Raw genomic sequence first — 14,190 nt, 5'->3', positions numbered from 1 at the left:
CTGTGTAAGCCTGTCAGAGTTAGGGTAAATAAAATACAAGTACTAGTGCACTCACTAGAGGGGGGGAAGAAGGGGCTTAAGTGGGGGTCTTGGTCAGAATAATAAATAAAATAATTAAATATGGGTGAGAATGTGGTAAATGATATGCTATAATACTGGTAATATATAAATATATTGGTTTTAATAAATAAATATAAAATTAATTCAAGGTAATGTACTAAGTTGGAAGCTTAGAGTGGTACTGAAGAGTCAACTGGGTAGGTGTGAAAACCTGTCAAGAGAAGAGACAAACAGGGGTAAGTGTATTTGTATTTGGGATGGCAGGTAATATAATACTTGAGGGTAAAGAGATTTATTGTATTACCTGATGGTAGCATTTTTGTTGACTAAAATTAGATAATTTGAAGAAAAAGTGGAGTTACGGGTGGGTTCCTACAAAAGAAAAAAATATAAAATCACCTACTGGAAATAATATAAGGCGTTAGACTATCTATGTGAGCAGCCTGATTGCAGATACCTTCATGTGAAACACAGGAGGGCTCACTATCCGTGGCCTATATGGATGGAGTGTTGATAATAACCTGTAGTAATGAAAATCGCAAGTTATCTATTTATAGTTCAATTGTACAATTAATCCTAATAGTAATGGAGGTAGATACCTGATATGTTGTATTCCTCTAAATTTGTTACCCTGAATGAATTTCATATTTATTTAATAGAAACTTATATAATTTTAGATTACCAGTATTATAGTGTATCATTTACCACATTCTCACCCATATATGTGAGGGCCAGGGAGGACTGGTAGGCCCAGGAGGTGGATCCACTGGACCAAGCACCCCACCTGGAGGGCAGGGTACACGGTAATTGGAGCACTAACGTGGCAGGAACGGGTGCAGGTATCAGGAAGCAAAGACAGGACCAGGTCACTAAGGTCACAGCGTACTTTAAGGCAGTATTAGGAAACAGGAACAAAGACCTGAGCACCTAGCTCACAAGACAAGGCATAGAAACACAAACGATGATCAGGCCCCGCCCACATGGAGAGGCCAGTCTTATACTCAGCACAGCCTCAGGTCATTTCCTGTTGCAGCAGTGCTGGGGCTATAAGACCAGGTGAGTGGGCGCGGCCCGGTCCTATACAGAACATTAGTCAGAATCAGACTCCAGAGACCAGGAACAGGACTCTGGGGAGCAAGAGCGGGAGCGGCAGCCATGACCAGTGGACACGTGGACTGGATCAGTGGCTAAGGAGTGGTGCTGGGACACGGGGAGCGTGACAATATATAAGTATTTTATTTATTTTTCTGACCGACACCCCCACTTAAACCCCTTCTTCTTCCCTCTAGTGAGTGCAGTAGTACTTGATCAATAGAATATCACTAGAAAAATGAGATTGGCCTCACAGACGTTCACTTCACCAGGGAGTAAAAATGTCCTACATTCAGCACTTGTTGACCCACATAACATTTTGTTACCACCAATGCATGCTAAATTGAGCCATGAAGAGCCTTGTAAAGGTAATAGATGAAAATGCAAAAGCATTTAAGTATGTCATTGACATTTGAAAGGGTGAGTGAAGGAAATATAAAGGAAGGAGTCTTTATTGGACCTCAAATTCATGATCTTTCCCAAGAAGAGCAGTTTCTCTGTTTGCTTCAGCGCAAGGAACAGGCTGCATGCGTAGCATTTGCATTAGTTGTAAAAACATTTTTGGGAGTCAAGTGCAGAAAGCTATGAAGAGTTAGTGGAAAATCTCCTCAAAACATTAACCCCATAGCGACGGCCTAACGTCTCAAGACGTCGGAAAAACAGGGTACTTATTCTGTTCCGACGTCTTGAGACGTCAGGCCGGAAAAAGCTTGTAGCGCCCCCCAGTGACGAAAAATCTCGGGGGTTTCAGCTACCGGAGGTAGCTGAGACCCCCAAGATTATGAATCGGGGTGGTTTTTTTGGACCCCGTTAATGCGATCGCCGGTATACACCGTATACCGGCGACAACATTAAAAAAAAAAAAATGGCCGGTAAAATTGATTTATTTCTCATCTGACGTGATCAAACATGTCAGATGAGAAATAAATATAATCCTCTAGTGCCCCCAAAGCCCCCGGTACCGGAGAGTCCCCCCACCACCCCTACCCCCCCTCCGGAAAATCCAAGATGGCGCCGACGCGCGCTGAAAACTGCCGCCGCCGCCGGCTCTGCATTCATTTCCCTCCGATCTGAAATGATCAAACATTTCAGATCGGAGGGAAATGTCCTCCCCCTGACCCCTCCTCCGGTACACCGGAGATCTCTGGTCCCCGGAGCCCCCTCCGGTTCTCCAGAGCCGCCTCCCCCCTCTCCCCTCCGGAGCGTGGAAAATGGCGGCCGCATTCATCCTACTCTTTCTGCCGCATGTGACACGTCACATGCGGCAGAAAGTTGTCCCCAGGTCCCCCCGTCACCCCCCGTCACCCCCCCCAGCCCCCGGTCATACGTTACCTGGCTGCTGGTGCTCCGGCCCCGCGATCACGCCGCCTCCTTCTCTTGAATGCTGGCGGCGCATGCGCAGACAGCGGCTGTCAGCTGGATCCCTGCAAGCAGGGACGCTGACGTCGCTGCTGCAGTAGGCTGCTCCACTGTGGACCGGGGGAGGGTGAGTGCAGTAATCTGCAGACACACTCCTCACATGGAGAGCCTGCTGTTCTAGAAAATGGGGGGTACGTTCTGTGAGCGTGCCCCTCATATTCTAGAATGAGGTTACTGCAGGTCACTCTGCCCTAGGTTGGACCGGGGCAGTGTGAGTGCAGTATTCTCAGATTACTGCACCCACACTGCTCATGGAGAGCTTGCTCTTCCAGAAAATGGGGGATACGTTCCCTGAACGTGCCCCCCATATTCTAGAAGATCCAGAGACGGCGTGGGACCTCAAAAATGGATTACAGCGACCGAAATTTATTTATTTACAATAAATTGGTAAAAGAGGAATGTTTCGGGGAGTTTTTTTTCAAATAAATTTTTTTTTTGTCTTTATTTTTTTCTATTTCTTGACTGGGTTAGTGATGTCGGGTATCTGTTCAGATGCCGTGACATCACTAACCCCAGGGCTTGATGCCAGGTGACATTACAGCTGGTATCAACCCCATATATTACCCCGTCTGCCACCGCACCAGGGCGCGGGATGAGCTGGAGCGAAGCGCCAGGATTGGCGCATCTAATGGATGCGCCACTTCTGGGGCGGCTGCGGCCTGCTATTTTTTAGGCTGGGAAGAGTCCAATAACCATGGCTCTTCCCACCCTGAGAATACCAGACCCCAGCTGTCTGCTTCACCTTGGCTGGTGATCTAATTTGGGGGGACCCCACGTTTTTTTTTTTTTTTTAAAAAACGCCTGGGGAGCCCTCCAAATTGATCACCAGCCAAGGTGAAGCTGTCAGCTGTGGTTTGCAGGCTACAGCTGTCTGCTTTACCCTAGCTGGCTATCAAAAATAGGGGGGACCCCACGTCGTTTATTTTAATTATTAATTTTTTGGGGGGCTAAATACAAGGCTAGGCACCCTTTAGTGCCACATGAAAGGCACTAAAGGGCGCCAGCTTAGAATATGCAGGGGGTGGGACGTTATATTTGTTTGACATCTATCCATTCATCCATTGTAGCATATTAGGCTGTGCGCCCACAATCGGGATTTGCAGCGTTTTGGGCGCAGAGTGTTTTCCCTGCGTCCATAACGCTGCATTGTGCAGTAGAAGCACAGTGGAAGGATTTTTAGAAATCCCATGCCCAATGTGCTTGCCCAATGTACTTCTCTTCTCCGCAGCATAAACCGACCTGTGGCGGCAGCTTCCCGAGCCTCAGCATGTCAATTTATGCTGCGGAGATGAGTGTTCTCTGCAGGTAGCATAGAGCTCCACAGCGGCCTGAACCCAAATCGTGGGCATGGGCAGCTGCGTTCTCCCGTGGACAACACTCACATCTCTGCAGGAGGCTGACACTGTGTACTAGACGCCGTGTCGCTGGATCATGGCCACATAGCCTAAAAGTGAGACATTTGTTGCTACAGCAACATTTTTGTGAAGTACCTGTGGATTCAAAATGCTACTATACTCCTGAATAAAATTCAGTTTCCAAAATGGAGTCACTTGTGGGGGGTTTCTAATGTATAGGTACCCAAGGGGCCCTGCAAATGTGACATGGTGCCCGCAATTTATCTCAACTTTTCCAGAATTCAAATGGTGCTGCTTCCATTCCAAGCCCTCCCATTTATCCAAACAGAGGTTTTTGGCCACATGTGGGGTATCCCTGTGCTCATAAGACATTGGATAACAACCTGTTGGGTCCACGGTTTGTTGTTGTCTCTTGAAAAAGTGAGAAATTTGATGCTGAAGCAACATTTTTGTGAAAAAAATGAAAATTTTCAATATGGCAACCTAAGCTTATCAAAATCTGTGAAGTATTCGTGGATTCAAACTGCTCACTATACACCTAGATAAAAGCCTTGAGGTGTCTTGTTTCCAGAATGGAGTCACTTGTGGGGGACAGCCACTGTTTAGGCACCTCAGGGGCTCTCCAAATGCAACCTGGCGTCCGCTATTGATTCCAGCCAATTTTGCAGTCAAATGGCACTCCTTCCCTTCCGAGCCCTGCTGTGCACCCAAACAGTTGATTTCCACCACATATAAGGTATCGCCAAACTCAGGAGAAATTGCACAATAAATGTTATGCTGAATATTTTCCTTTTACTTTTGTAAAAAAAAAAAGCTACCTGGTTGAAATAACAATTTTGTGGTAAAATTTTTTTTTTTTTTTTTTCATGGCTCAACGTTGTAAAATTCTGTGAAGCACCTGGGGGTTCAGGGTACTCACCAAACATCTAGATAAATTCCTTGAGGGGCCTAGTTTCCAAAATGGGGTCACTTGTGCGGGGTTTCTGCTGTTTAGGTACCTTAGGGGTCCTCCAAATGTGACATGGTGCCCGCAATCTTTTTCAGCCAAATTTCCTTTCCAAAATTCAAATATTGCCCCTTTCGTTCCAAGCCCTCCCATTTGTCCAAACAAAGGTTTCAGACCACATGTGAGGTATCACCGCGCTCATAAAAAAGTGGTTAACAAACCTTGAGGTCAAATTTTTGGAATTACCTCTTGAAAAAGTGAGAAAATTGATGCTAAAGCAACATTTTTGAGAAAATTATTAAAATTTTCAATATGACAACGTAACGTTAACAAAATCTGTGAAGTACCTGTGGATCCAAAATGCTCACTATACCCCTAGATAGAATCCTTGAGGGGTCTAGTTTCCAAAATGGTGTCACTTGTGAGGGATTTCTTCTGTTTAGGTACCTTAGCGGACCTGTAAATGCAACATGGTGCCCGCAATCTATTTCAGCCAAATTTGCTTTCCAAAATTCAAATATTGCTCCTTCTGTTCCGAGCCCTCCCATTTGTCCAAACAGAGGTTTCTGATCACATGTGGGGTATCGGCGTGCTCATAAGAAAGTGGGGAACAAGTTTTGGGGTCCATTTTGTTGTGTTATTTCTTCTAAAAGTGAATAAATTTGGGTTAGAGCAACATTTTTAGGTAAAATTTAATTTTTGCTTTTTTTCATTCCACATTGCTTTTGTTCATGTGAAGCACCTGAAGGGTTAATAAACTTCTTGAACGTGGTTTTGAGTACTTTGGGGGTGCAGTTTTTAGAATGGTGTCACTTTTGGGTATTTTCTATCATCTAGGCCTCTCAAAGTCACTTCAAATGTGATGTGGTCCCTAAAAAAATGGTTTTGTAAATTTTGATGTAAAAATGAGAAATCGCTGATAAACTTTGAACCCCTCTAACTTCCTAACAAAAAAAAATTTTGTTTCCAAAATTGGTCTGATGTAAAGTAGATAAGTGGGAAATGTTATTTATTAACTATTTTGTGTCACAGAAATCTCTGGTTTAACGGTATAAAAATTGAAAAGTTGAAAATTGCAAAATTTTCAAAATTTTTGCCAATATTCAATTTTTTTCATAAATAAACGCAAAAAATATTGTCCTAAATTTGGTACTAACATGAAGTCCAATATGTGACGAAAAAACAATCTCAGAATCACCGGGATCCGTTGAAGCGTTCTAGAGTTATAACCTCATAAAGTGACACTGGTCAGAATTGCAAAATTTGGTCTGGTCATTAAGGTGAAAATTAGCTCCGTCACTAAGGGGTTAAAGGATTTTGGCTGTAACATGTCCATAAAGATTCATTTCTTACATTCTCATCCAGACTTTTTCCCCCAAACTGCAGAGCAGTAAGTGATAGGCATGGTCAGAGATTTCACCAAGGTATTGCAGCTATGGAAAAAAGATATCAAGGGAAATGGAATCCATCAATGTTTGCAGATAACTGTTGGACAATTGGAAAACATTATCCCCTGACTGAGTAGAAGAGACAAGAAAAAAGAGTTGTCACTGAATGAGGAGCAAATTTTGTAGTGCAATTTCTGCAACTGTTAATAATGTGCAATAGCGTTTAGACAAGTTTGAGTTATTTGAGTTTTCGCCAAGGTTCCTCTAAATAAATATCAGAAAATAGGCACAACAAAATATTCTGCATCGTTATATTTGCAAAAATAATAATGTATCAAAGTACTGAAACTTTTATACATGAATTATATGTTACAGTTAAAGGAAAACTCTTTGATGCCATAGAAACTACAGCCATCTAAAAATTAGTCATTGTCAGATTTGATTTCACGAGGTCAAAATAATTAAAAAATGGCATATTTCATAACTGAACCTGATAAGTTTTGAAAATACGTAGAACAGTGTAAGTAATAAAAAGTGTATCAAAAACATCATATAAATGGAACATTAATTCTTTTCATGCTGTATAATCTATTTAAAACTGTGATTACAATCTAGAACTTGCATTTGGTTCTGAATGTCTTCATATAAGATAATTATACTGTAATGAAATATGTTATTATGTTTAAGCATATACCATACATTATGAGTTCTTCTTTTATACAGCGACTAACATAATGCATAAAATACAGTTACAGAATAAGAAGATATACATTTATGTAGCGTATATACATACATAAACAAGTCATATAGGTAACAAATCCCATACTGCAAGGTTTTCAGACCTTGAAAGTTATAAGCAAAACACAAAACAAAAACCAATTCCATTCATTTTAAAAGGATTTGTAATACACTTCTATGAGCACAAGCTACAGTAGCCAAGCCTGTCTCAATGATTTCCGTGAAATTCGTAGAGACAGGTTACAGTGACAAAATATTAGGAACAAGATTGCCAGCAGTTGCTATGGTCACCAACAAATCACTGCTCCGGGAATATAATGCTTAGAAACAAAACAACTGATCTTTTGCAATGAAAATAGTTTGCAGAAAAAAACCTGTGACAAATTCAACAACTTAACTTATGGAGAGGCTGCTCTCTAATATGCAATGCTAACCCCTTCACCCCGGGGCGATTTTCTGTTTTTCGTTTTAATTTTCTCCTTCCCTTCTTCCAAGAGCCATAGCATTTTTATTTTTTCATCTGTATAGCCACATAAGGTCTTGCTCATTGTGTCACATATTGAACTGGGAAATGGGAAAAAAAATTCAAACAGCTGTGAAATTGGAAAAAAGTGAAATTCCACAATGATTATTTGGGAGGGGTTATTTATCATTTTCACAAAATCTAGATACCAAACATGTCTAGTTTTTTTTTTTTAAAATTTAAGTAGTGAAAAATATCTGAGTATTGCAAGAAAAAAAAGTTTTGATTGAGTTACCATTTTTTGAGACCTGTATTGTTTTCATTTTTCGGGATCTCGGGCTGTGTGAAGGCTTTTTTTTGCACTCTTGGCTGTTGCTTTTACTGATATTATTGTGCAGTAGATACAATTTTATTATTGCTTTTTATTGCAATATTACAGAAACAAAAAAACATTTCTGTCATTGTTAGTCTTTTCTGGTTAAGCCGTTTACTGATCAGATTAATTTAGTTTTGATAAATCAGACATTTCTGTATGTGGCAATACTAAATATGTGTATTTTTTTTTTTATTTTTAATGGGGAAAATGGGGGGTGTTTTGATTGTTTGGGTTTTTTAATATTTTGGATCTTTTTTTACTGTTTACAGTATTTGATTTTCCCCTTAGAGGATTTAAATCTGCGATCGGCTGATTGCCAGTGCTTTACAGAGCAGTACATTAGCATTGCTCTGTAGAGCAAAAAATCCCAATCTCCTATGAATGCCAGCACCCAGCCAGCGGTCACAGGAACATAGTGATGACAGACATGGGGTTCATCAGCTAACCCTCGGCTGTCATGACAACCCATTGGCGGCCCACAATTATGTGACTGGGGCACCGATAAGCAGGAGTAGAGATCCACTTCCTGTCAGTGCAAGTTAAATGCTGCTGGCAGATATTGATAGCGACATATAACTGTCTACCCTACAGCTGTTGATGGATGATTAAATCAGCTCTTAATTGTTGGGAAAGATGCAGGCTCAGCATGTGAGCAAGCATCAAAGCCAGGGACACTGCCAATGACGTATACAGTGGGTATCGAAAGTATTAAGACCCCTTTAAATTTTTCACTCTTTGTTCCATTGCAGCCATTTGGTAAATTCAAAAAAGTTCATTTTTTTCTCAATAATGTACACTTTTCACCCCATCTTGAGAGAAAAAAAACAGAAATGTAGAAATTTATGCAAAATTATTAAACAAGATAAACTAAAATATGACATGGTCATAAATATTCAGACCCTTTGCTTAGTATTGAGTAGCAAAGATAAATAGAGACAGTCGGGCACTGCAGCCACAGGTAGGTACTCACAGATCATAGTTCTACTGAATAACAGACTTCCAGCAGTCCACGGTTGTGCTCAGCCAATCTTGCAGGAGAAGTCAGATGAATCCAAAGAAGGAAGGAAGGTGGCACTTCACAATGGGGTTCTGTAGTTTTTAATGTGCAATCATATGAAAGTTACATAGGTAGGGAGGGAGAAGTGCAGGTGCGCTGGACCATTGCAGAACCACACTGTGAAGTGCCACCTTCCTTCCTTCTTTAGTATTGAGTAGAAGCACCATTTTGAAATAGTACAGTGATTAATCTTCTTGGAAATGATGCAACAAATTTTTCACACCTTCATTTGGGGATCTTCTGCCATTCTTCCTTGCAGATCCTCTCCAGTTCAGTCAGGTTGGATGGTGAACGTTGATGGACATCCATTTCAGGTCTCTCCAGAGATGCTCAATTGGGTTTAGGCCAGGGCTCTGGCTGGGCCAGACAAGAATAGTCACAGAGTTGTTCTGAAGCTACTCCTTTGTTATTTTAGCTGTGTGCTTAGGGTCATTGTCTTGTTGGAAGATAAACTTTTGGCCACGTCTGAGGTCCAGAGAATTCTGGAAGAGGTTTCCTTCCTGGATATCTCTGTACTTGGCCACATTCATCTTTCCTTCAATTGTAAACAGTCCCTGCAGCTGAAAAACACACCCGTAGCATGATGCTGCCACAACCATGTTTCACTGTTTGGATTGTATTGGGCAGGTGATGAGCAGTGCCTGGTTTTCTCCACACATACCGTTTAGAATTATCACAACAAATTTCTATCTTTGTCTCATCAGACCAGAAAATCTTATTTCTCACAGTCTGGGAGTTCTTCATGTGTTTTTTGCAAACTGTATGTGGGCTTTCATATGTCTTGCACTGAGGAGAGGCTTATGATGGGTTACTCTGCCATAAAGGCCCAACTGGTGGAGGGCTGTAGTCATAGTTGAATTTGTAGAACTTTCTCCCATCTCCCTACTGCATCTCTGGAGCTCAGTCACAGTGATCTTGGGGTTCTTCTTTACCTCTCCCACCAAGGCTCTCCTCCCACGATTGCTCAGTTTGGCTGGACAGCCAAGTCTATTAAGAGTTCTGGTGGTCCCAAACTCTTAGGAACTTTGAGTACTGCATACATTCTTTTGTAACCTTAGCCAGATCTTTTCCTTGCTACAATTCTGTCTCTCAGCTCCTTGGGCAGTTTATTTGACCTGATGATTCTCATTTGCTTTGACATGAACTGTGAGCTGTGAGGTCTTATATGGACAGGTGTGTGCCTTTCCAAACCAAGTCCTATCAGTTTAATTAAACACAGCTGGACTCCAATGAAAGAGTGGTACTATGTCAAGGAGGATCACAAGGAAATGGACAGCATGTGACTTAAATATGAGTGTCTGAGCAAAAGGCCTGGATACTTTTAACCATGGGATATTTCAGTTTATCTTATTTAATAAATTTGCAAAACTTTCTAAATTTCTGTTTTTTTTCTGACAGGAAGGGGTGCAGACTATATATTAACCCCTTGAGCCCCCAGCCTGTTTTCACCTTAAAGACCCGGCTATTTTTTGCAATTTTGACCAGTGTCACTTTGGCAGGTTATAACTATGGAACACTTCAACAGATCCTGGCGATTCTGACATTGTTTTTTTCGTGACATATTGTACTTCATGTCAGTGGTAAATTTAGGCCGATATGTTTTGCGTTTATTTGTGAAAATTTCGGAAATTTGGCGAAAATTTCGAAAATTTCGCAATTTTCAAAATTTGAAATTTTATGCCCATAAATCTGAGAGATATGTCACACAAAATAGTTACTAAATAACATTTCTCACTTGTCTGCTTTACACCAGCGCAATTTTTGAAAAAAAAAAAATTCCGTTAGGAAGTTAGAAGGGTTCAAAGTTCATCAGCAATTTCTCATTTTTCCAACAAAATTTACAAAAAAAATTTTTTTAGGGACCACATCACATTTGGAGTGATTTGAGAAACCTAGGCAAAAGAAAATACCCAAAAGTGACCCCATTCTAAAATCTGCACCCTGCACAAAATCTGCACTCTGCTCAAAAGCACATCCAAGAAGTTTATTAACCCTTTAGGAGCTTCACAGCAACCAAAGCAATGTAGAAGAAAAAAATGAAAATTTTACTTTTTTAACACAAAAAAGTTACTTTAGCCATAAAAATTTGTATTTTCACAAGGGTATCAGGAAAAATGCATCATAAAATGTATTGTGCATTTTCTCCTGAGTGCGCAGATACCTCATATGTGGTGGAAATCAAATGTTTGGGCACACGGCAGGACTCGGAAGGCAAGGAGCGCCATTTGAATTTTTGAGTGCAAAATTAGCTGCACTCATTAGCGGACGCCATGTCGGGTTTGAAGACTCCCTGAGGTGCCTAAACAATGGAGCTCCCCCATAATTGACCCCATTTTGGAAACTAGAGCCCTCAAATATTTTTTCTAGATGTTTGCTGTGCACTTTGAACCCCTGGGGGCTTCACAGCATTTTATAACGTTGAGCTGTGAAAAGAAAATTATTTTTTTTTCACCACAAAACTGTTGCTTCAACCAGGTAGCTTTTTTTATCACAAGGGTATCAAGAAAAAATGCACCATAAAATGTATTGAGCATTTTCTCCTGAGTACGCAGATACCTCATATGTGGTGGAAATCAAATGTGTGGGCACACAGCAGGACTCGGAAGGCAAGGAGCGCCATTTCACAGCAAAATTGGTTGGAATTATTAGCGGGCGACATGTTGCGTTTGGAGACCCCCCTGAAGTGCCTAAACAATGGAGCTCCCCCACAACTGACCCCATTTTGGAAACTAGACCCTTCATGGAATTTATCTAGCTGTTTAGTGAGCACTTTGAACCCCTGGAGGCTTCACAAACGTTTGTAATGTTCAGCCGTGAAAATATTTTATTCTTTTTTTTACCACAAAATTTTTTTTTCAAACAGTTAGCTTTTGTTTCACAAGGTTATCAGGAAAAAATGCACCATAAAATGTATTGTGCAATATCTCCTGAGTACACAGATACCTCATATGTGGTGGAAATCAATTGTTTGGGTGTACGGCGGGGCTCAGAAGAGAAGGAGCGCCATTTCACAGTAAAATTGATTGGAATTATTAGCAGACGCCATGTTGCATTTGGAGACCCCCTGAGGTGCCTAAACAATGGAGCTCCCCCACATGTGATCCCATTTTGGAAACTATACCCCCCCATACAAAAAAATTAGTTTGGTGAAATAAAAAATACAGACATCAGTAAAAAAAAAATGAATAAAAAAAAAATAAATGAGCGCCTGCCACTAAGACCAGTGCCAAACGTGAGAGCAATGCACGAGTCTCGCATCGCATCATCCACTCCAGTCTGGAAGCAAGCAACTGCGCTGGACAATGCGATGCGAGAGGGCGGGGCGGCAGATGAGAAAGTGCGCAGCGGATGGAAGATGGGAAAGGGAGCAGCGGATGGAGGAGCGGCACAGGATGGGAAAGGGCGCAGCGGATGGATGATGGGAAATGGCGCAGCGGATGGAGGAGCGGCGGAGGATGGGGGGAGGGAGGTGAGATGGGGATACCTACCTTACAGGATAGATCTAGGCAGCAGGATCACAGCAGACAGAAGAGGCAGCAGATGAAAGAGGCAACAGATTGAGGAGTGTGAGAGGGGACGGTAGATGAAGAGGATGGGAGAGAGCAGGCAGCAGATCGGGGAGGGGGGCAGAGTCTGATGGGAGAGAGAGATGGCACATGGAGGAGGGGGGGCCCCAGGGGGAGAGGGGCCCCCAGAACATGGAGGGGGGAGGGTGGCTTGCAGCACATGTGGGGGGAGGGTGGCTTGCAGCTCATGTGGGGGCAGGGTGATCGGTGACAGTGGTGGGGCTGGGGCTGGCGGGCGGGGCGATCGGAGACAGCGGCGGGGCTGGCGGTGGCGGGCGGGGCGATCAGAGACAGCGGCGGGGCTGGCGGTGGCGATCAAAGCCGCGGTGGGGCTGGCGGTGGCGGGCGGGGCGATCGGAGACAGCGGCGGGGCTGGGGATGACGGGCGGGGCAATCGGAGATACAGCGGCGGGGCTGGCGCTGGCGGGCGGGGCGATCGGAGACAGCGGCGGGGCTGGCGGTGGTGGGCAGGGCGATCAGAGACAGTGGCGGGGCTGGCGGTGGCGATCAAAGCCGCAGTGGGGCTGGCGGTGGCGGGCGGGGCGATCGGAGACAGCGGCGGGGCTGGGGGGCGGGGTGATCGGAGACAGCAGCGGGGCAATCGGAGACACAGCGGCGGGGCTGGCGGTGACGAGCGGGGCAATCGGAGACAGCGGCGGGGCTGGCGGTGGCGGGCGGGGCGATAGGAGACAGCGGCGGTGCTGACAGGGCGATCGGGGACAGGGGCGGGCGGCGGGGGCAGCAACTTACCGATGGGCACCCGCAGAGACCGCTCTCCTCGGCTTTCAGGGACGGACACAGGTCACCGGCACCAGATCCACGGTGATTGGAGAGATTGGTCACAAGACCGGTCTCTCCAATCAGAGCTGGGGGCGGGTGAAGCACCGATCACCCAGCTCCAGCCAATGGCCAGTGCTACAGCAGCACTGATCAGGGCTGGATTTCAATGTTCCAGCCATTTTCAATGGCTGGAACATTACAGTGACTGTAATTAGCTGAGCGGCGTTCGTCAGCCAATCACAGCCTCTGTAGGTTCGGGGAGGAGGCACCACCCCTCCTGAGGTCAGGCAGAGGTCCCCTCCTTCCCGAATCTACTGTTTAATTAAACACATTTCACTCCCCGGGGCTCCGGGACCCCGATTTCGCCATGACGTACTGGGTACGTCATGGGTCATTTAGCACCATGTCACCATGACGTACCCAGTACGTCAAGGGTCGTTAAGGGGTTAATGAGAAAAAAATAACTTTTTTGAACTTACCAAATGGCTGCAATGAAACAAACAGTGAAAAATTTAAAGGAGTCTTAACACTTTCGCACGATCTGTACTCCGTCCTATATCAGGCACTCTTGTCAAACTAATGAACAGAAAAACAGGAACAATTTCAAATTTAAGAAGACAAAAACACATAGACTTATAGGAGCAAAACTCCAAACAAAGCTGCAGGGAGCTTCCCAGGTAAGCAACAAAGAGGGAAGATTCCTGCATGCAATTAAACTGACAATAACCACAGTAAATGACAAACCCAGATAAGAACAAAAAGAAGAAAACAACTAAGAAAGTACCAAGCACTTATCTGGGGTAGATGTGGTCAGAAGCAAGATGAAAAGGCAGGTGAGCTACAAAACAATGATAACCGGCTCAGACTGCCAGGAGGCCAAGGCTTAAAAAGGCAGAGTTAGCAATGGAAACGCCCATTGCTTAAGAACACTTGGTCTCTGTTAAAACCAT

The sequence above is a fragment of the Anomaloglossus baeobatrachus genome, chromosome 2 (assembly GCF_048569485.1).
Source record: "Anomaloglossus baeobatrachus isolate aAnoBae1 chromosome 2, aAnoBae1.hap1, whole genome shotgun sequence".
In the NCBI taxonomy this organism is placed as follows: domain Eukaryota; kingdom Metazoa; phylum Chordata; class Amphibia; order Anura; family Aromobatidae; genus Anomaloglossus; species Anomaloglossus baeobatrachus.
This window is presented reverse-complemented; position numbering follows the sequence as displayed.